This window comes from Alligator mississippiensis, chromosome 3 (genome assembly GCF_030867095.1).
Source record: "Alligator mississippiensis isolate rAllMis1 chromosome 3, rAllMis1, whole genome shotgun sequence".
NCBI lineage: Eukaryota > Metazoa > Chordata > Crocodylia > Alligatoridae > Alligator > Alligator mississippiensis.
The window spans coordinates 303,669,705-303,691,093 of NC_081826.1; the positions used below are offsets into that span (position 1 = coordinate 303,669,705).

Here is a 21,389-nt window from a genome sequence, read left to right on the forward strand (position 1 = left end):
TCTTGCGCATATGGAGGACGTTGGTGTAAGGCAGGGGCCAGCAGCTCTTTGGGCTTGTGGGCCACAGAGGCGGTACTGGGGAGGTGACGCGGGCCGGTCAGCGGTGCCGATCCTGAATAGCCCAGATCCCGTGTGCCCTACGGCTCCTCCCTGTACTGCCAACAGTGCCCAGCCTAAGCCCTGACCCCCAGCTCACCCTGCACCTTCTCTGGACTCCCTGGACAAAGTTGACCAGATGGAACCTGTGTGCATAACCCTGGCCCGCTGTGCCCCTGCTCCTGACAACCCGTGCACACTGAGCAGCGGCAGTAGCTGTTGCTTGACATGGCGGAAACATGACTCCTCCTCGTCACTGTGGCCAGTCCCTTCCTCCTGCAGCTGTGCAGAGTCTACATGTGGGCTGCCCTGGGGCTTGTCTCCACTGCCATCGCTGCTGCTTCCGGGCCATGCAGCAGGGCCGTGGCGGCTGTGCAAAGGAACCGTAGGGCAGTCCAGCCTCAGGCTCGTAGTGGTTGCAGCCAGAAGAGCCTGGTAGCTGTGAAGGGTGTGGGGCCACTTGTCCCTTGTGCCGAGCATGAGCTTGTGTTCACCTCCAGCAGCTATGGCCGCTGCTCAGCGTGGGTGGGCACGTGTAGAGGAGGCGCAGTGCAGTTTGGGGTTTGGGCTGTGTGCACGGGTTCTGGCTGGGCTGGTGCTCGTCCACTCTGCTGGGCCTAGTCCTGAGCGGACACTGGCTGGATGGAGTTGGAGCTGTACGTGTGGGTCCTTGCCAGTAGCTTGGGTTTGGGGCAGTGGCAGGAGAAACTAGAAGCAGCTGTCTTTTCCTGTACAGCCTGGAAAGGCAGTCCAGGCGCACCCTGCTGCATGCCCGGAGGCAGTGGGATGCACTAGAGGCTAGACAGTGATTGGGCAAGACAGGATTGATGTACCTGCCAAGGGGCAGACTGAGTCCCTCCATGGGCCACATCTGCCCATGCTACTCATGGTGTTTCATATGGAACAGGTTTTAGGAGCAGAGTATCTGGAAGGAGGACTACTGTTGAAAAACTGTCTCCCTGCAGCTGTCTCCCCACATGGATTTGTGGTGCTGAGCAGCCGTAATACGCTGGTGCCCTGCCCATGGCATGTTCCCTCCCTCCCAAGCTACACCCCCCTCAAGGCCAGTGCCCCTCACTCCCCTTTTCTATGCTGATGCCGAAACCTGTCTAGAGAGCAGCTTGCAAAGCACCAAATTTTCATTTTTTAAGCAGAAAAAGAAATGAAAAAACCTGTTGTTGTTCAGGAAGCACCGCAGGACATCAATTCAACTTCAGGGGAGTTTGAGATGTTTGGAATACAGATTCTCACCTGTGCAGGAGGGGGGAGGAGGCTAACAACAGGTTGCCTCCACTTTGCAAAGGTCTGTTAAAGCTTTCCTCTGTTCACATCTAATGTTTACGTGTGGTTTTTGCTTTGTTTTTTAAATGGATATTACGATATGTGTCAAGCAGATTGGTGTCACTGGAAGTTTGGGAATGGGAGTGAATCCATTTTCCCGTGGACTTGGGAGATGCCAATGAGCTGGGGCCTGTGTCCCTGGAAAAAATACAACTCTGGAAGGGAAAAGCACTGCTCATGTCTTTCCCTGCCCACCTGGGAATGCTCCTTGCCCTGTTTTGTTTCTTTTACTCTGCTGTCTAGACCGATTTTAATTTACAAAGGTTCACAAAACCAAAAATCAGTTGGTGTTTTAAGCTGCTTTTTCCCACCTTTTCAGGAAGTAGTTACTCATCTTTGGTCTCACCTGGTATTGAAGGCTGGAGAAACAGATTCTTATTGTACTTTCTCAGGCCATTGCTTGTGATGTAAATGCAGGCTTATTACTTGTTAACTGTTTCAAACAGCATGTTCATCTAACACAGGAGGTATATGGTCCCACTAGGGACCTCTTACTGGACTTGGTGCTGGCTACAGGGGATGACCTGGTAGGGAATCGACTGACACAAGGTAACCTAGGAGACAGTGACCATCCATTGATTGGATTCACTATCTGGCCCAGGGCGGGAAAGATAACCAGTAGGGTAGGAGTGCTAGACTTCAGTGTGGTCAGGAGATTAGTTAGTGAGGCGCTGAAGGACAAGAGCACTGGTGAGATGGGAGTCCAGGAAGGGCAGTTGTTCCTAAAGGGAGCAATCCTACAGGTGTAGAAGAAGATGATCCCGTTGCACAGGAGAGGGGAAAAAGGGGCCAAGAAACCCTCTTGGCTGAACAGCAAAATGCAGGAAAACCTAGGGGCAAAAAAGAGGCATATAGATAGTGGAAGCACGTGAGATCTATCAAGGTGGAGTATACCTACTTGGCCCGCATTTGCAGGGAGGCAGTTAGAAAGGGAGAAGCAGAAATGGAACTTGGGCTGGCAACAAAAATTAAAAACAACTAAAAAGTCTTTCTTTAGGTGTATAAGGAGTAAAAAGAAGGTGCCATGGTAGCATAGGAACCCTACAGGACAAACCAGTGCAAATAGTGATAGGTGGGGTGGGCAGGGCAAGGTTGAGCTCTTCAGTGAGTTTTTTGCTTCTGTATTCCTGAACATGGATCAGGACAGATCTCCCAGTTGGATGCTAAACAGGCATAAACGGGACACCAGCCCACCAAGTGTTTCTGCCAACTTGGTGAAGAGGCACTTGGAAAGACTGGATGTGTTTAAGTCAGCAGACCCACGTGATCTTCATCCAAGGGTGCTGAAGGATTTGGCAGCGTTATAGGAGAGCCCCGGCACAGCTGTTTGAGCACTCGTGGCACTCGGGTCAGGTCCCAGAGGGCTGGAAAAGGGCCAACGTGGTCCCTATCTTTAAGAAGGGAAAGGAGGATCTGGGTAACTAGACACCAGTTAGTCTCACTTCTATTCTGAGGAAAACCTTTGAAAACATTAAAGATCACATTTGTGGGAGTCCTGGAAAGTGGGGGGATGCTGAAGGGCAGTGAGCACATATTCATAACAGGTAGATCTTGCCTGACTAACCTTGTTTCTTTTTTATGACCAGGTCACAAAATGCTTAGACACAGGAATTGAGGTAGATGTCATCTACTTGCATTTTAAGAAGGCCTTCAATATGGTATCTCATTCTAATGTCATTAATAAACTGAGCCGGTGTCACATAGATGATTACACGATCAGGTGGGTGGCAAAATGGCTCAGTGTCATACCCAGAGAATGGCGGTGGATGGGTTGGTATCAACCTGGAAAGATGTGGGCAGTGGAGTCTGACAAGGCTCGGTCCTTGGACCTGTGCTGTTTAATGTCTTCATCGGTCACTTGGATGAGGGCGTGGAAAGCACTCTGTCCAAATATGCAGATGATACCAAATTTATGGGTAATGTTAACATGCTAAAGCAGAGGTCCTCCAACTGTGGTGTCTGGACCAGCACTGGTCCACAAGCTCCATGTAGGTGGTCCTCAGAAAGGTTGCAGAACAATTGAGAATCTCTGCATTTGGCCCCGCAGTTGATTAATTTTTTTTCTGGTGACGGAGATTAAGCGGTCCGCTGAGACTCTCGGCAATTTTCAAGCGGTCCATGCAAAACAAAGTTTGAGAGCCAGTGCACTAGAGGGTTGGGACCAAATCTGTGGGGACCTGGACAGGTTGGAAAATGGGCAGACCAGAATAGGATGCCGTTGAACAAAGACAAGTGCAAAGTGCTGCACCTAGGGAGAAGGAATCACCGGCACGCTTACAGGCTGCGGGAGGGCTTTCTCAGCATCAGAGCAGCGGAAAGGGATCTCGGAGTCAGCATCGACACCGAGATGAGCGCGAGTTGTCAACGTGACAAAGCGATTGGTAAAGCTAACTGCACTTCATCATGTGTTCGCAGGTGCAGGACAAACAGGTCCAGGGAGGTGATGCTTACCCTCTACGCGACATTGGTCGAGCTACACTTGGAGTACTCTGTCCGGTTTTGGACGCCACACTTCAAGAGGGATGTGGACAACCTTGTGAGGGTTCAGAGGAGGGCAAAAGTATATCTATTATAGAAAATAACATGCAGTATATTTAGTTACATCAATTGCCACACTGCTAGCTAAAGATAAACCTATGATATACCATATAGGGATCATTTATGTATGGTCCGTTAGCTCCTTTTAGGCCTTGTGCTTTGTTTAATTGTGTTTGATGGTTTCCTTTACTTGCTGCCCAAGTTAGTTGTCACAACTGCAAAGGTTCATGCTGCGGTTACTCAGAACAAAGGCTCGGCCCTTGTGCTTAACAGCGTAAGTGCGGCTCAGCCTAGGCACCTTGAAAATGGCCGAGGCTGGCAGCAGGGTCATCTTATCGCTATCTGTGCTGGGGTTAACAGTGTGAGCATTTTACCTTGCGTGAAAGTGTCTGATGTGTGTCTGCCCTTTCTCACAGACTAGTCCTTGCGCTCCTGTCCTTGGAACCAGCTTATCGGGGAGGAGGCGCAGCATGACATTCGACACCAAAAGGCCCGGAGTAGAAAGGCCCCCAGCATCTGTCACATCTGCAACGGGTCCCTGCGTGAGCTACTGAGAAACGAGCGTTTGGGGCCCGCACCGGTCTCTCGGAAACATCCGAGCCAGCCCTGGCAGCAGGTGCCTGCGCGTTCCTGCCTCGGACACGGTCAGGGAACGCAACGCGCCAGCAGTTGCCTCGGCTTCTGACGGGATGCACGTCGTTTGCTTGCAAGCATCCAAAGCTAGCACCTCCAGCGGCTGCAGCTGTTGCTTCCCAACTACTAGGAGAGCCTTGCAAAAGCAATGGCCTGCCCCTGGGCCAGGCTGATACCAGTGGCTCAGACCCAGAGACTTGCTGTTGTACCTCCCGGTGTCTGGATTAGGTGTCGAGCGCTTGGAACTCTGGCAGCTTCAGCACATATTAACCTCTCGTCCTCCTGTGGCCAACACCACAGAGCCCATTACCCTAATGTTTCTGTCAGCCTCTGTCTCACCCTTCCCCTGAAGGCCTCCCATGAAATCCCTTGTCCCATCCCAGTCTGCAGGTTGGCTCCACCAGTATTTCCCAGCTGCACGTGGAGAGTTGCAAGGGAGGTGGGGAAGAGAGTTTTATGCCTGCATACTCTTTACTTGTTTCAGCCTGAAGCTGTTTGTCTCAGGGCCTTTTTTTCCCCTCTCTCCTCCTCTGTCTGTGCTTCTGCTGTGTAGCCACTGCCTCCTGTGTATGTGGGAAGGTGATGTAAGGGAGTGCACAGTTGCCCTTAAGAAGGAGCAATTTTTCTATGGAGTTAAGCTGAAACTGCTGTACAGAGCACCTTGCAAAATGCCTCCAGGTCTGCAGCAGTAGAAGGTGTATGGGGTAAGGCACAGAGATGAGGGAATCGCACTGTGTTGGCCTCTGTGAGCTTCCCGGGAAACACTTGGGGGGGGGGGGGGGGGAGTGCAGTTCATGTAGGTGTGGCTGGGCAGTGCAACCATTTTTCTTCCATGCCCAGGGGGTGTGGGTGCATAGATTCATAGATGTTAGGGTCAGAAGGGACCTCAATAGATCATTGAGTCTGACCCCCCGCATAAGCAGGAAAGAGTGCTGGGTCTAGATGACCCCAGCTAGATACTCATCTAACCTCCTCTTGAAGACCCCCAGGGTAGGGGAGAGCACCACCTCCCTTGGGAGCCCGTTCCAGACCTTGGCCACTCGAACTGTGAAGAAGTTCTTCCTAATGTCCAATCTAAATCTGCTCTCTGCTAGCTTGTGGCCATTGTTTCTTGTAACCCCCGGGGGCGCCTTGGTGAATAAATACTCACCAATTCCCTTCTGTGCTCCCGTGATGAACTTAAAGGCAGCCACAAGGTCGCCTCTCAACCTTCTCTTGCGGAGGCTGAAAAGGTCCAGTTTCTCTAGTCTCTCCTCGTAGGGCTTGGTCTGCAGGCCCTTGACCATACGAGTTGCCCTTCTCTGGACCCTCTCCAGGTTATCCGCATCCTTCTTGAAGTGCGGTGCCCAGAATTGCACGCAGTACTCCAACTGCGGTCTGACCAGCGCCCTATAGAGGGGAAGTATCACCTCCCTGGACCTATTTGTCATGCATCTGTTGATGCACGATAAAGTGCCATTGGCTTTTCTGATGGCTTCGTCACACTGCCGGCTCATGTTCATCTTGGAGTCCACTAGGACTCCAAGATCCCTTTCCACCTCTGTGCCACCCAGCAGGTCATTCCCTAGGCTGTAGGTGTGCTGGACATTTTTCCTCCCTAGGTGCAGCACTTTGCATTTCTCCTTGTTGAACTGCATCCTGTTGTTTTCTGCCCACTTGTCCAATCTATCCAGGTCTGCCTGCAGCTGTTCCCTGCCCTCCGGCATGTCCACTTCTCCCCGTAGCTTTGTGTCATCTGCAAACTTGGACAGAGTACATTTGACTCCCTCATCCAAGTCACTGATGAAGACATTAAAGAGTATCGGTCCAAGGACCGAGCCCTGCGGGACCCCACTGCCCACACCCTTCCAGGTGGAGACCGACCCATCTACCACGACTCTTTGGGTGCGACCCTCTGGCCAATTCGCCACCCACCGGACTGTGCAGTCATCCACATCACAGCCTCTTAACTTGTTCACCAGTATGGGGTGGGATACCGTATCGAAGGCCTTCCTGAAGTCTAAGTATACGACATCCACCCCTCCTCCTGTGTCCAGGCGTTTTGTAACCTGGTCATAGAAAGAGACTAGGTTGGTCAGGCACGATCTGCCCGCCACAAACCCGTGCTGGTTTCCTCTCAGCATAATCTGCCCTGCCGGGCTCTCACAAATGTGAGCCTTGATAATTTTTTCAAAGACTTTGCCAAGGATGGAGGTGAGACTGACTGGCCTCTAGTTGCCCGGGTCCTCCTTCCTCCCCTTCTTGAAAATGGGGACCACGTTAGCCTTTTTCCAGTCCTCCGGGACTTGGCCCGTGCGCCACGAGCGTTCGACTATTCCCGCCAGTGGCTCTGCAATGATGTCGGCCAGTGCCTTCAGCACCCTCGGATGGAGCTCATCCGGGCCTGCCGACTTAAAGGCATCCAGTTCTTCCAAGTGACTCTACACCGCCTCAGGATCTACACATGGCAGTCTGGCGCCTTGCTGCTGCCTCTCCACAACCCCAGTGAGAGACTTGTCGTGCCTCTCGCTTAGGAACACTGAGGCAAAGAACTCGTTGAGGAGTTCAGCCTTGTCCCCCCTGTCTGTCACCAATTGTTTCTGCCCATTTAGCAGGGGTCCTATTCCTCCCTGGGCCTTCCTTTTACTCCCAATATATCTAAAAAACAATTTCTTGTTGTCTTTTACTTGGGTTGCCATCCTCAGCTCCATGGTAGCTTTGGCCCGCCTAACTGCCTCCCTACAAGCACGAGCAGAGGAGGTATATTCATCTTTAGTGATCTCACCCTGTTTCCACTTTTTATGTGCTCCCCTTTTGGCCCTTAGGCTGCCCTGGTTTTCTCTGGTCAGCCATGGAAGCCTCCTGGCCCCTTTCCCTTTTTTGCCTCGCTCGGGGATCGTCTTGCTTTGTGCCCGAAGGATCGTTTCCTTAAGGCACAGCCACCCTTCTTGGGCTCCCATCCCTTCAAAACTCCTACTGTGCAGTGCATCCTTGACTAATCGCCTGAGTACATTGAGATCAGCTTTCCTAAAGTCTAGCACTTTCACCCTACTAGTTACCTTACCCACTCGACGTCTTATGTTGAATTCTATTATAAGGTGATCACTGTCTCCCAAATGGCTACCGATCTGGAGGTCCCCTATCATGTCATCTCCCGTTGCCAATACCAGATCCAGTATGGCATTCCCCCTAGTGGGACCGTGCACCTCCTGTGTCAGGTTGAGGTCCTGTACACAGGTTAGAAACCTGCGTGAGCGATGGGACCTTGCTGTCTGCGTCTCCCAGCAGATGTCCGGGTAGTTTAGGTCCCCCATGACTACCGCCTCTTTAGCTTTTATGGTCTCCGAGAGTTGCTTCAGGAGCCCCGCATCTATTTCTTCCCCTTGGTGTGGGGGTCTGTAGCAGACCCCTACCACCAAATCCCTTTCTCCTTGCCCCCCATGTAGCCTAACCCACAATCCTTCTACTTCCTCAACCTTGGATTCTGTCTTGATGAGGGTTGATGTATATTGCTCACTGACATAAAGTGCAACCCCCCCCCCCCCCTTTCTTCCCCGACCTTTCCTTTCTGTACAATCTATAGCCCTCAATATGTACCGCCCAGTCATGGGATGAATCCTACCAGGTCTCTGTTAGCCCCACTAAGTCATAGGTGTTTAGTGCAAGCAGGAGCGCTAGTTCATCCTGCTTGTTCCCCATGCTCCTAGCATTAGTCTATAGGCACTTGAGCCCTGCGACTGGCGCCTTTGCTGCCGCCCCGCTCCAAGTCCCAAGGGGCCCATTGTTTCTGACCTTCTTGTTTCTTACCTGTTCTGTAGTGCTGGTCTCCCCATGGCTTTCAGGTCTCCAGTGTTCTCCTTCTTCAGGCTGGGCTGTCCTTGTGGGTGCCACATGGTTTGGTGGTCCACAGCTTCCCCTGCCCTCGTACTCCCCTCCCCCCGACGAGCCTAGTTTAAAGCCCGCCAACCTAGTAGAAAACACACGCTTACCTTTGGGGGACAGGTGAAGCCCTTCCCAGCTGAGCATGTCCCTCGTCGTGATGTGCGGGTCATTGTCCAGGAAGCCGAAGCCTGCCTCGAGACACCACTGCCGAAGCCGCCAGTTGGTTTCTCGGATGCAGTTCTCCTGCCGTCTTCCTCGTCCGGTCACTGGTAGGATGGAAGAGAAAACCACCTGTGCACCGAACTCCTTCAGCACGCCACCCAGAGCACTGTAGTCTGCCATCAGGTGATCGGGGGTTCTCCTGGCCGCATCATTAGTACCCACATGGACTAGGACCATGGGGTAGTAATCGGTGGGCTTGATCCTGGCCTGGATTACCTCCGTCACATCCCGAATCTTTGCTCCAGGGAGGCAGCATACCTCTCGTGCCGAGGGGTCCTATGCAGGTTTCCCCCTGGGTGACATGACACTGCCTGTGCAGGCCCAGTCACCTGAGTGTAGAGCCAGGGGGGCACTTTATGGTATTGTTGGGTTTGAACTACAAAGGAGCAGGGACCAGGATGCACGGGTGCCAGAGATGTGTTCCAGACCAGGTGAGGGGTGCATGCACGTCTGTGGCAGTGTCCTAGGGCAGGGCAGGGCACTGGGGGGGGTCCCTGTGCTTCTGGCTAGTGGGGGAGGAGCCTGGTGCTGGGGGTGCTCTGTGCTGCTGCCCACCAGCCCGTGCTTGTGGGATGCTTTGGTGCCCCTGACTCCCAGCCCGCAGCCTCTGCTTGTCTTGTGTTGCCCTCACTCCTGACCCGCAGCCTTGTCCCCACGGAAAAGATCAGTCCCAAATGCGACTCAGGTGGGTGAACAGGTGCTCCAGGGCTGGGTTTGGTGGGGGAGCGGGGGCAATGCATCCCCTAAGTGCATGGTGGCATGCGGTTGTGTCCCTCACTGGTGCTGTGTGGGCTGGGGCTGTGGTCCCACTGTTCCCGAAAGCAATGGGTTGCACCTGCTGGGCTGCAGAGGCCCCGGGGCGAGGGCAGCAGGGAGGGAGCCTGAGTCTGCAGTGGGCAGCCTGCCCCTGCCCTGCACACAGGATTGTGTTCCCGCTGCCCCTTGGGAATGCGCACAGCTGTGGGGAACCCCCCCACCCAGCCTGAGCTCACAGCAGGCAGGCAGTGGGTGGGGGGAGCTGGGCTTTGGTCTGGTGCAGCAGCCGCTGTCTCCTGCCGGGCAGGGCGCCGTGGACACGGGTCCCTGGCCCCATAGTGCTGGCAGCTGGGGGCCCCCTCTGGTAGAGCTGGGGGCCAGGAGGTTGGGCGGAGTGGGGAGTTGAGGGGCCTTTCATTTTAATCAGGCATTTTGGTGTTTTTATTTGAGAATGAGTGGGGTTATTTATCAGAGATTGTGCTTGCTTTTTTTTTTTTTTAATCTGGGAAAAGCAGGATGCCTCGTCGTTAGAGCAGCACGTGGGAGCCAGGGCCTGCAGCGTTATCAGGCGTGGGGTGGACACGCGGTTCCCGGTGTCAGTCAGAGCCCGGTGGGGGGCGGGCACGCTCCGCAGCAGCACCCGGGCTCCGGCGCTGCCGTGCGCTCTGGACACGAGGGGCAGCTCTGAGCCGGCACGTGTGGGGCCGTCTGCAAGGCTGGCTCGGGGCAGAGCAGACCGGGGTGCTGTGCGCGACCCTCGGGGCTGTCAGGCAGCCGCTTGCCCAGCGGAGGCATCAGCGCTGCAGGCGGGATCCGCCATGGCCACGTGCGGGGCAGGGCACGGCGGGGCGGGCGGGTGTTCTGTGCGCGGTGCCGCAGCTCGGCCCCTTCCTCCTCGAGCTGGTGCTGGCGGGACGCTGCTCCGCCCCGCTCCGCCTGGCCCTGGGCGCGCTGCTCGCCCCGCGCCCCCCGCACGGGGTCGGAGCCGCCGCTCTCCTGGGGCGCCTGGTGCGGCCTCGTTGCGCGGCGGGGCAGCGCGGTGCGGGCGGGCAGGCCCCGGCGCCGGACGGACCCGGGGGAGGGGGTGGAAATGTGCCCGTGAGCAGGGGCGTGGAGCTGTGTGAGCACCGGGGGGTTTTCATGTTGCCTGTTTTGTGTGGGGGGCTTGGGAAACACTTTTTGTGGCAGTGTGATGATCTTTTTGGTGGGAAGTTGGTCCTTTAGTGTGGCGATTTGGAGGTGTTTTGTGGAAATGTGTGAAATATGGTGGTATTGGGAGAATTGTGTGAGGAGCTGGGACCTGTATTTTGAAATTGTGGAAATGTGATTGTTTGGGGGGAATTTGGTCATGGTGTGTGGTGATATAGTGCCTTGTTTGGAAATACTGCTATTTTGTGTGGAAACGTGATGGTTTGGGAACTTTGTGGAAATGTGTGTGGAAATCTGTTGATTTTGTGTGGAAGTGGTGTGGTAATTTTAGGGTGATTTGGGAACTGTTTGTGTGACTGGTGTGTTGTGGGACCTGTGGACAATTGTATGGGGATTGGTTCACTGTGTGGAAATACGGCTGTGTTGTGTGGGGGGAAATGGTCTGGGGATTTGGCAACCTTTTTTGTGGGCTCGTGTGTGGGCTTGTGGTGGTTTGCGAGTGGAAAACCAGACATCCTTTGTGGTGAGTTGGAGGCGTTTTTGTGTCAATGTTTGGAGATATTTTGTGACGTTGGGAGAGGTCTGTGGGGATTTGGGACGTTTATTTGGGAGTGTGTGGAAATGTAAAAATTTTGTGAAAAACTGGTGATGTGTGGTACGAAAGGACCTTGTTTGTTAGAAAACGTGATTTTTGTGTGGAAAACTGGTGATTTAGGAACTCTGTGGAAATGTGGTGATTATGCCAGTGGAAAATGGTGTGGTAGTTTTAGGGTAATTTGGGAGCTGTTTGTGCAACTGGTGTTTGTGGGAACTGTGGAAATTTCTGTGCATGGGAATATGGTTGTGTTGTGTGGGGGAAACGGTGTGGGGATTTGGAAACCTTTTTTGAGGGCATGTGGCGACTTTTGTGTGGAAAACAGTTTGTTCTGTGTGGTGATTTGAGAACCCCCTTTTTATCTGGAAGTGCTGATTTGTTTGGTGGCAGGCGAGTCATTTTGTGGTAATTTGGTGATGCGTTGGTGGAAAGGTGTGGGGAAACGTGGTATTGGGAGAATTCTGTGGGGACTGGGGAGCGTGTCTGTGGAAATGTGCTTTTTTGTGGAAGATGTGATGGTGTGTGGTGAAAAAGGATTTGTTTTGGAAGTGATATTTTTTTTTTGCGTGGAAAACTGGTGATTTGGCAGGTGTATGTGGAAATGTGAGTGGAAATATCTGGTGATTTTTTGTGTGTGGAAAATGGTCTGGTAATATTAGAGTGATTTAGGAACTGTTTTTGTGGAACTTGTGTGTTGTGGGACTTGTGGAATAGTTTGTGGTGACTGGGTAAGTGTGGAAATATGCTTGTGTTGTGTGAGGGAAATGGTGGGCAAGGGTTGGAAAAATTTTTGTGGGCATGTGTGTGCCTGTGTTTGGACACGTGGTGGTTTCCATGTTGAAAACTGGTGCTGATTTGAAAACCTTTTTTCTGGCAGTGTGGTGGTTTTTTTGTGGGTTTTTTTAGGTGGGAGGTTGGTCATTTTGTGTGGTGATATGGAAGTTTTTTTGTAGAAACGTTTTGGGGAAATATGGTGGTATTGGGAGAGTTCAGTGGTGCTTTGTGAACTTTTTCCTGGAAATGTTTGGACATGCGATTTTTGTTGTGGCATTTGGGACCTTGTGGTATATAGGACATTTGGAACTATAGGGGTTTTGCATGGAAATATGGTAATTTAATTTTTAGAAAATGGTGTGGTAACTTTAGGGTGATTTGGGAACTGTTTTGTGCAACCTGTGGAAAATTGTGTGGCAATGGGGTAAGCATATGGAAATATGGTTATGTTGTATGAGGGAAAATGCATGGTGATTTGGAAACCTTTTTTGTAGTGGTGTGTGTAGAAAAGTGTGATTTTGTGTGTGTGTGTGTGTGTGTGTGGTCATTTGATAAGTCTGAACGGGAATGTGCCGGGCTGGCCCACGGGGGTCATTTCATCTACTGCGGTGCGTTTAATGGTGTGTGTCTTCTCACTCCAATGAAACGGTCTAACGTGGTTCTTTCCTTTCTTTCCAACTGCTCCTTGTGCACCTGTTCATGGAAGCAGTGTCAGCGAGGAGCTGCAGCGTGAAAGAAGTGGGACTTATATCCAAGGCACCACGGGTAACAGGTGAAATATCCAAGGCACCACGGGTAACAGGTGAGTACGAGTTTCTGCCTTAAACACTCTCATGGGGCAAAATGCACCCTCAGCTGCTTAGGCTTCTGCCTGGAGGCACATCATCTGTGTGTCGTGCTCCTATGATAACACCTCCAGTGACTGCAGCTCTTGCCTCTAACTGCTGGTAGCACCCTTCAAAAGCAATGACCTGCCCCTTGGCTCACAGGATCCCAGTGGCCCAGACCCCACAGCCTTTGTATTCTCCCTTCCTGTGCCAGGATGAGGTGTTGAGCACTTTGATGTCTGCAGGCTTCAGCACTTGTTAGCCACTGAACCTTATGTGCCCAATATCCAGGCCCTGTGACCTTGTCCTACCTGACAGCCTCTGTCAGCCTCTCCTAGTCTCATCCTTCCTTGGAAGGCTTCCCATGAAATCCCTTGTCCTGTCCCAGTCTGCAGCAGGCCTGCACCACATTTTTCAACTTCCTTTCGAGAGTTGTAGGGGAAGTGGGGAGAATACTCCTTTGCCCCCCGCTCTTTGCTTCTCTCAGCTTTAAGGTGTTTTTCTGTTTGTTTCCTTGTCCCTCCTCCTCTGGCTGTGCAGTGGTAGCATTGTCTCCTGTATATGGTGGACATTGGTGTCAGCCAGGGGCAGGCAAGTATTTGGACTTGTGGCCCACACAGGCAGTTTTGGGGAGTTGCAGCAGGGCAGTCAACACCCCCCTCCACCCGAGCCCCAAATGTGCCAAGCTTGTGGGCTCTACGGCTCATCCCTGCCACTACCAACAGTGGATAATCCCAGTTCCAATCCCAGCCTGCCCCACGCCTGCTCTGGACTCACCCCAGCCAGAGTGGACCAGTCACAACCTGCGTGCACAGCTCCAACCCTCGCCCGCATTGCTCCTGCTCCAGACCGCCCACCCACATTGAGTACTGGCAGCGGTCGGGCAGAAGCTGCTGCTTGGCATGAGAGAAAAATGGCCCCTCCCTCTTACAGTGACTAGGCTATTCTTGCTACAGCTACCTGGAGCCTGCACCCAGGTTGCCCTGCTGAGCCTCTGCCACCATCACTGCTGGGGCAGCAGCGGCAGTGCAGAGGAGATGCAGGGCAGCACGGGTGCAAGCTATGAGCGGCTGCAGCAAAAAAGGACCCAGCAGCAGGGGAGGAACAGTTTTTCTTTTTCATCGAGCAGCAGCTTCTGCTCGACTGCTGCTGCTGGTGCCATTGGTCAGCGTGGGTGGGTGAGTCCAGAGCAGGGTCGGGGCTGTGCATGCGGGTCTGGCTGGTCTCCTCCACTGGGCTAAGTCCAGAGCTGGGGCGGGGTGGGGCGGGATCGGGGCTGTACATGTGGGAACCTGCCAGTAGCACGGTGCTGGGGCCAGTGGCAGTGACAGCTGGAAGGAGCCACTGCTGTCCAGGCTGCCTAGAAGGGCAGTCCAGCCACAGTTCTGCTGTATTCGCAGGGACGGCACGATGTGCCACAGGCTGGACAGTGCCCGGGCCAGGCGGGACCGAGGAACAGACAACGTCTCTCCCCGTGCTGGATCTGGCCTGTCGACAGTATTTTGTGCGTGCGGATGCACACGTTACACCCCGGATGGCTCTGGAGAAGTAGAAGATAAGCTGGAGCAAGTTCCTTCAAAAAAATGTACACCGGTCTATCGAGATATTAATAGTCAGTCACTTCTGCTGACAGCAGCTACGTAAAGCAAAGAATGCGTAGGCATACACGGTACCGGGCGGGAAGGTGCCACGGCCCCTTGCAATCCATCCCCCAGGTTTGAGGGCGGTTCCAGAATCCCGCATCTCTACCTTTTGTGCGGGGGTTTTATAGAGTTCAGGTTGAAATTTCTGTATTCCACCCTGTTTGTCTGAGGTAAGGAGCGCTCGGCCAATAGAGCGGAGAGCAGGGAAACTGAGGCGAGGCCTGGGACCCTTCGTCTTTCCGGAGGTTGCCTCGTTAGCATCGCACGTGATTACTGACCTATATATCTCAACTCCCTCAAGACTTCTCTCACATGCTACTCATGGTGTTTCAGACTGAACAGCTTCTGGGATCAGAGTATTGGGAAGGAGGAGAAACGTAGCGTAGCAGAAGAAGGGCGCGGAGTGTTCGGGACTCCCTAAAAATCCTCACCTTAGACTCGAGCAGACACTTTGTACTTTAGCAGCGACAGATTACGGTTCTGCATCGAGGGGCCTCGTTTGTCCACTAAGTATAATCATTCCAGTTAAAATTGCCAGATATTTTTTCTGAGAGTATGAGTTGGGGTGGAATAGGTTTTTTGGGTTTTTTTTTTTTTTACCTTTTAGCCAGTAGCATTTCAGCCTGGATTTCCTTGGCTGATCTCAGCATATCCAGTGTCCCATTTGGGGCTCTTGTTGCTCGGCCCTGAAATCGCTTGGAGTTTATGAGATGACTTTTCTTTATACAGTTTCAGCTGTGCGTGATGGACGTAGAGGGTGTTTTTAATCAGTCACGCACGTTATGGAGAACCAGGTAGTGTTCAGTCTTTTGACAGACAAGCCTACAGTTCTGTTATGGTGAGGACAGTTTTGCAGGTTAAGACAACATTCTAGGTAAGTATCCATTCCTTTACTTATTACCAGGGATCCTGCTTTTCTCAGAAGAAAAAACAAATCACAAAATCTCTGAATAGCCCCCCAAATCCACCTTTTTTCACGACCAAAAGGAAATGCCACTATATATATAGGGATTGGTTGAACACTGTTTTATTGATATGTTTCCAATGTTAAATCCACTTGGAATCTTACCAGTGCACAACCCCGTGGCCGTTCCTGTACTCGTCACTCTCCACCCATGGCCCCCTAGCCTGCCAGTGCCCCTCAGTTGCCAAGCATGGTCCCTTGGGCCCTGGCAGTGCCCCTCAGTTCCCACCCACAGCCACATGCTGCACCCCCTCCCAGCTGCCAGGGTTACTGGATCAGGGTCCTGGATGTGTCAGGCGGCAGCTGCTGTGGCCTGAGTGGGGAGCGGAGCACAGCTCCCGCTTTCATGGATGGCACAGCCTGAGTAGAGCCTGTGCGGGGTGCATGCATGCTATCTGCTGTGGGCTTGGGCACTTCACTCTGTTGCCCTTCCCCTGGGGTTTCTGGAGCCCAGTGGGCAGGACCCAGCATGGAAGTAGAGAGCAGGGATGGGCAGGGAAGATTGGTGCCGCCCCTGCAAGTCCCACGCTATCATGGTGAGGCACCCTGTGCCCACCCAGCAGCAGCAAGGGGAAGAACTCTGTGCTGCCACCCCCAGTGCTCTCTGGCGGGCAGGGGGTAACTTGCTGCGGTACTGTAGGGGTCACGGTTGTGGCACTGAGCTTCTGTGCCCTATATTGCCCTCCTGTGCCAGCTCTCGCCCACTGGGCCACAGAGGCTTTGCAGAGAGGTCAGCAGGGTTGGAAGACCAAGCCTGCAATGGGCATCCTGCCCCCAGTGTGCATAAATTGGGGGCATGTGCACCCCATCTGCCTCAGGAGTGTGTGCAGTGCCAGGCAGTCAAGCCCCCCCTGCCCGCTCCTCACCTAGGCCCTGTAGCTGTGCTTGGCAGCACCAGGCCCCATGCTTGGGCACAGCTGGGCAGCAGCCCCAGCCCTGCCCAAGTCCCTCACTCCTCATTTATGGGGGCCTCAATTCGCCTCCTCCCGCCACACCTGACTTACATGTGGGGACCCACTCTCCAGCCTGTGGGCAGGCATGTACCTGTGTACATGGTCACATGCACATAGCACCCCTTTGTGACCCCTCCTCCTGTTCCCCTGAGCACCTTGCAGGATGGAAGTCTGGCAGCCTGCAAGGAGAATCCCACCACTGGTCACGCTGTTACCCTTTAGAGGAGAAAATCTGGGGGGCTGGGTGTCGGCAAATAAAAACCTAGGTTTCCGGACTAGCCCAGGGATTGACACGACACTCGGTTTGAGGAGCGACAGAAAGGCTTTATTTACTACAAGTATTTAAGATCAAGTCGGGCGAATCCAAACCAAATCTAAGTCCAGTAATTAGCCGTAAGGTGACGATTTCTCGCCAAACAGGCGACAAAGAGGCGGTCTGTTTCTCTTCACCTTGTAGAGTAAGTTGGGCGTATTGGCAAGCCGTGTCAGAGAGATGTTTTTCACTCCTGAAACGTGTGTGTGCTGTGTGCCGTTTTACTTTTTATCCCTTTACTTTAGCATCTTCAAAGCATTCTTTTAGTTGCGTAAATCAAGACGGAGTCCCAAACAGTAACCGACAGGAAAAACCTGCCGATTACCGGTTATCGGACATTTCTAATGCGAACGAGTTAGCTTCTTCGGTGACGAGAGGTTATTCAGTTTGGAACGTATCGAGAAACCGATTAACCGCTAGGAAAAACATACTAAATCAGGAGGAGGCAGCTATTACATATGGAGAATGTGTTTCGGCATATAAACGCGACTTAGTCGGAAAAGAGATATTTATCGTGCTAATTAATTGAGGATAGACGTTTCGTACGTTTACACGCCAGACAACTAAGAGTCTGTGTGAAATCATCCTGAATGTAGCCCGATAAGATGGAAGAGACTTCATAATTCTTTCTTAGATGGCCTGGCCATGAAATTGCGTTGTCTTGCATTATGCAGTTAGCATTATTATTCAGTATGTTAACTTTTGTGAGTAGGGCCAAGCTGTACATGATTTTCAGAGTCATTACTGGGTCGGGGTCCTTAAGGTGACAAACTGGGTTTTACTGCATTTTTCCTTGGTGAATGCAAAACCCGGGTCCCTGCCAATTACCCTTTTTGTACGTGAAGTGAAGACGCTATGACACTTGCCAGTGATGCTCTTGGCGTGTAAAGGATTACAACCCTCCAACTTGGATAAAGCAGCTAGAGACAGGGCTAGAACATGCACTTTTATTGATCACACCTCGAGGCATAAGAATATAAACCCTTTGTGCTATGCCTACCTAGTGACTTGTCACACCACAATACAGATTGCCCAGTCTACCGGCTGGGGGAGATGCAGGAGGGAGGAGGAGGCTGACAGGAGGTTGTCTCCACTTTTGCAAAGGTCTTTGTACTTTCCCTTTTGTTTAAACCTAATTTTTACGTGGGCTTTTTAAATCGATAATCCGACGGGCGTCACGTAGACTCGTTTTGCTGAAACTTTGGGACCGGGACCGAACCCATTTTCCTGTGCCCCGCAGGACCTGCCCCACGGGGACCAGCCCATGGCTGGGGCCCGTGTCCCTGGGAAAACTCCGAGTTTGGAAGGGAGGAACACTGCTCATCTCTTTCCCGGCCTGCCTGGGAATGCTCCTCCTTGCCTTGTGTTTGTTAGCCTCTGCCATTTAGACCTATTTTAACTTGTAACAGGGTCACAAAACCAAATGCCAGTTGCTGCTCGTAGCTGCTGTTTCCCACCGTTCCAGAAAGCAGCTACTCGCTCTTGGTCTTGTCTGGTATCAAAGTCTTGAGAAACAGAATCTTATTCCACTGTTTTTGGCCGTTCCTTGGGATATAAGTGTAGGCTCACGGCCTATTGCTTGTATGCCAGCTTAAGCACGTGTCATTCTTAAGTTAGGCTTCTGGTAGGTGTGTAGTCTGCAATACTGAGCGTGGTCTGTCAGGCCCTGACCATATTTTCAGTTTACACCGAGGGGAATCTGCCCATAGCCTTCCTTCCCCTTTCTCATCACCATCTTCGTAACATCCCTGCCTCTTTACTTGTTGCTCATTTCAGGAGCTGTTGTGTGCCAGTGCTTCTGTTCCCTGGTGCTTTCCCCGGGTACCCACCCTGTCTCCTGTACGTGGTGGAGGACCGGTTTAAGGAGTTGCACGGAGGGCCTCACAGAAGTCCTGTGTGGTCATGGGTTTACAATGAAGACTTGCAGCTGTGTGTTGCTATTTCTGGGGTGTGCCGTGTGTGAGGCGCAGCTGTCAGAGGAACGCTTTGGAGATGTCGCTCACGCAGGGAAGCAAAATTGTTCTGCTTCCCACTACTGAGCTTTAATGATACCTGTGAGACATCACATCCCCTGTCCAAACCTGAGCCATCTGAGCAGGGGAAGTGGCATGGGAGGGGGGCCAAGATACCTGGTTGACAGCCCAGACTGCAAGTTGAAGGCTGCAATGGAAGCGCTCAGAGTGTGGCCTGTCAGATTCCAACAAAATCTGTCAAGTCTTACATGTAGCTTATCACAAGGACACGAAAAAGAAAAGGACGTGAGCAGGGGCCCATGTTAGAGTCTTAGTGCATTGGTCAGCGATTGGGGGTGAGGGGGTGCATGTCCCTCCTTCACTGCTTGTGTGTTGACTGTCATTGTTAAAGGACCAGGGTTGGGGGCGGGGGCATTCTTGGCTGCTTGGCCAAGTGCCTGGGGGAAGAGCTAGGAGGGAGGGAGAGGTTCAGCAACCCCGGACTGGCCAGGTCTCCCCCTGCCTCCCACAGGGCTGCGCTACCTGCTACTGGCAGTGACTCTGCCTGGAGCAGTTGGCAGGCCCTTGTAAGCAGCCTGCACTGCTTGGGAGATGCGGGCTGTGACACCTTGGTTTTCTGGACTGCGGTGAGAAAGCAAACAGCCTTGTAGTACAGGCTTCAGTTGTGGGACTGCACCCTGTTGTTGAGACCCCCCCAGGGGCTTATTTCTTGTATGTCCATGCAGGATAGTTGGGGGGGCGGGGAATGGAAGGAAGAGGCACGGATGAGCCCTGCATCTTTCATTCAGCAAATTTCCATAAGTAATGTTAGTACTACTAATATTATCCCTGTTCTGATTCTTACTATTACTATTATTTGTTTTCCCATATACTTTGCCAACAAAGCACCTGGCAGGTCCAGTAAGAAAAGGAAGTTTCCAAACAGGTGACAGAAGGAAACCAAATGATTTAAGCATGCAAGTGGTGGTGGCGGCGGTGTTGTTGGGAAGGTTCAGGAACCACGGGGGAGGCAAGATTTTTGTTATGTCTCGTGTGGCAACAACAGCACGGTTTGGACGGACAGAAGCAAGGTTTTAGGCATCCCAGTCCCCTTTTTCAGTCCTGGTTCCTTCCCAGCAACCTGAGGAAATGTACTGTCATACCCCAAAGGTTGCCTGTATCTATGCCCATCTTACAGTTGGTCTGGTAAAACAGGGGTCAAAAAACCTATGGCCTGTGGTTTGGATCCAGCCTGTGAAGAAACTGGTTCTAGCCTGTAGCAGTTCAACCAAGGAGCAGCACACTCCCATGGTGACAGCAGCAGGGACATCCCCAGCGGCCTGTTGCCACTGCGTTCAGTTTGTTCTTTGTGCTGCAGCAGAAGCAGCCTCCCCAGGGTCCCGGCCCCTGCCTTTTTCTTCTGAGTCCCTTCACAGCCTGTGGAGATTGCTGGGGAGCAACCTGTCCCGTCGGCAATGGTGCATAACGGCAAAAGAACGGCCCTTCCCTGCAAGGAAAGATTGCACCTAACTCCAAGCGAGCAGAGCAGAGCAGAGCATGGACACAGAGCGAGATGCTCATCAGTAGGGTAGTCTGGCCTTGCCGTTGCTAGGAGTGCCCAAGTAGGGAGGTGTTGGAATAATTTCTCAGCTTTTTCCCTAGATCGCTGTAAGATGAGAGGGGAGCGCTAAGCACACTTGGGTTCGTGCACGCTCCCCATCGTTTTCAGAAGCGGACGGCAGGAGAAAGTTTGCGGTCAGCGATAGCAGCACAAGGCCATGCAACCAGGCTGGGGAACGTGGGGCTCTTTCCTAAACCAGGAGTGGCAGGACTTGCACAGCTTTGCCAGGTGAATGCTGTGCCCGAGTCCTATATGTTGCTTACCTCTTGCTGCCCTCTTCCTCCCTCCCTCCCCGAGCACAGGTACAGCCTCAAGCCCCTCTCACTGCTACCTGGCCAACTTTTAAAGCGGTGGTTCTTGCCCTTTTTCACTCTAGGACCCCCACCATCCTGCTCCGTGATTTAGAGAGTCTCTCCCTCCCTCCCTCCTGTTCCTTTACCCTGCCCCCAGGCAGCCTCGCAGCGTTTCTCTCTACCTTGCTGTGACCCTTTCAAATCTTGCAGAGGAACCTCTCTGCTCCCTTTGGCTGGTGGTGTAGATAACAGGGAGGAAGGTAGGGAGCCTCTTCCTGTCCTCCCGTCTTGGAGGCACAGTGAGCAGAGCTAGGGTATAAAGATGGACGTGGGCCCCGTGCAGCGAGCGGAGGCTGCTTCAGCACTGGACCTGAGGACGAGGACTGAGCTGAGCACAGTTGCGTTCTTGTTGCCTGGGCAAATGGGGGAGGTCGTGCCTGCTGAGAAGGGTCCGGTGGACACTCCGGCCTGTTCTCCACGCTTTTTCTGTGGGCGGAGGGGGTGGGTCGTCCTACAGGCAGTTGGGTCAAGGACAGGCTCCGGCATGGCACTGCTGAAAGCACTTTTGCAAAGTTGAGGCTCAGCAAGGCCTCCCCATACTGCTGCTTGCTTCCTTAGTGTCACAATACTGTTTTGGTTTCTGAGTTTCCCCCATTTTGTGTTCTAACAGCTCGCTACCGCCGGGCCTCGGCCAAGGAGACTGCGGCCTGTCTGCGCTCAGAACCTCGCAGGCTGACGCAGGCACAGAAATGACGCAGCTACGGCTCCCTTGATGATTACCCTTGAAATGCAAAAGGCAGGTCCCACTACAGTGGCCACCCAGGCAGCTAAGAGGCAGGAGACCAAGCTGCAGCCTGA

At 52.9% G+C, this 21,389-nt stretch overlaps 1 long non-coding RNA gene across 2 annotated transcripts in view; it reads left to right on the top strand.

Annotated features, from left to right (window-relative positions):
- The first annotated feature begins 4,478 nt into the window (after positions 1-4,478).
- LOC132249688 (uncharacterized) overlaps positions 4,479-21,389 on the top strand; it is a 49,969-nt gene continuing 33,058 nt past the window's right edge. The window contains exons 1-3 of one of the 2 annotated variants that reach the window (XR_009461230.1): positions 7,890-8,814; positions 12,675-12,767; positions 14,193-20,466. This is a non-coding gene — a long non-coding RNA (uncharacterized LOC132249688). Of the gene's footprint in view, positions 5,048-7,889; positions 8,815-12,674; positions 12,768-14,192; positions 20,467-21,389 lie in introns of those variants that run through there. The other variant, XR_009461232.1, reaches the window with a different exon arrangement.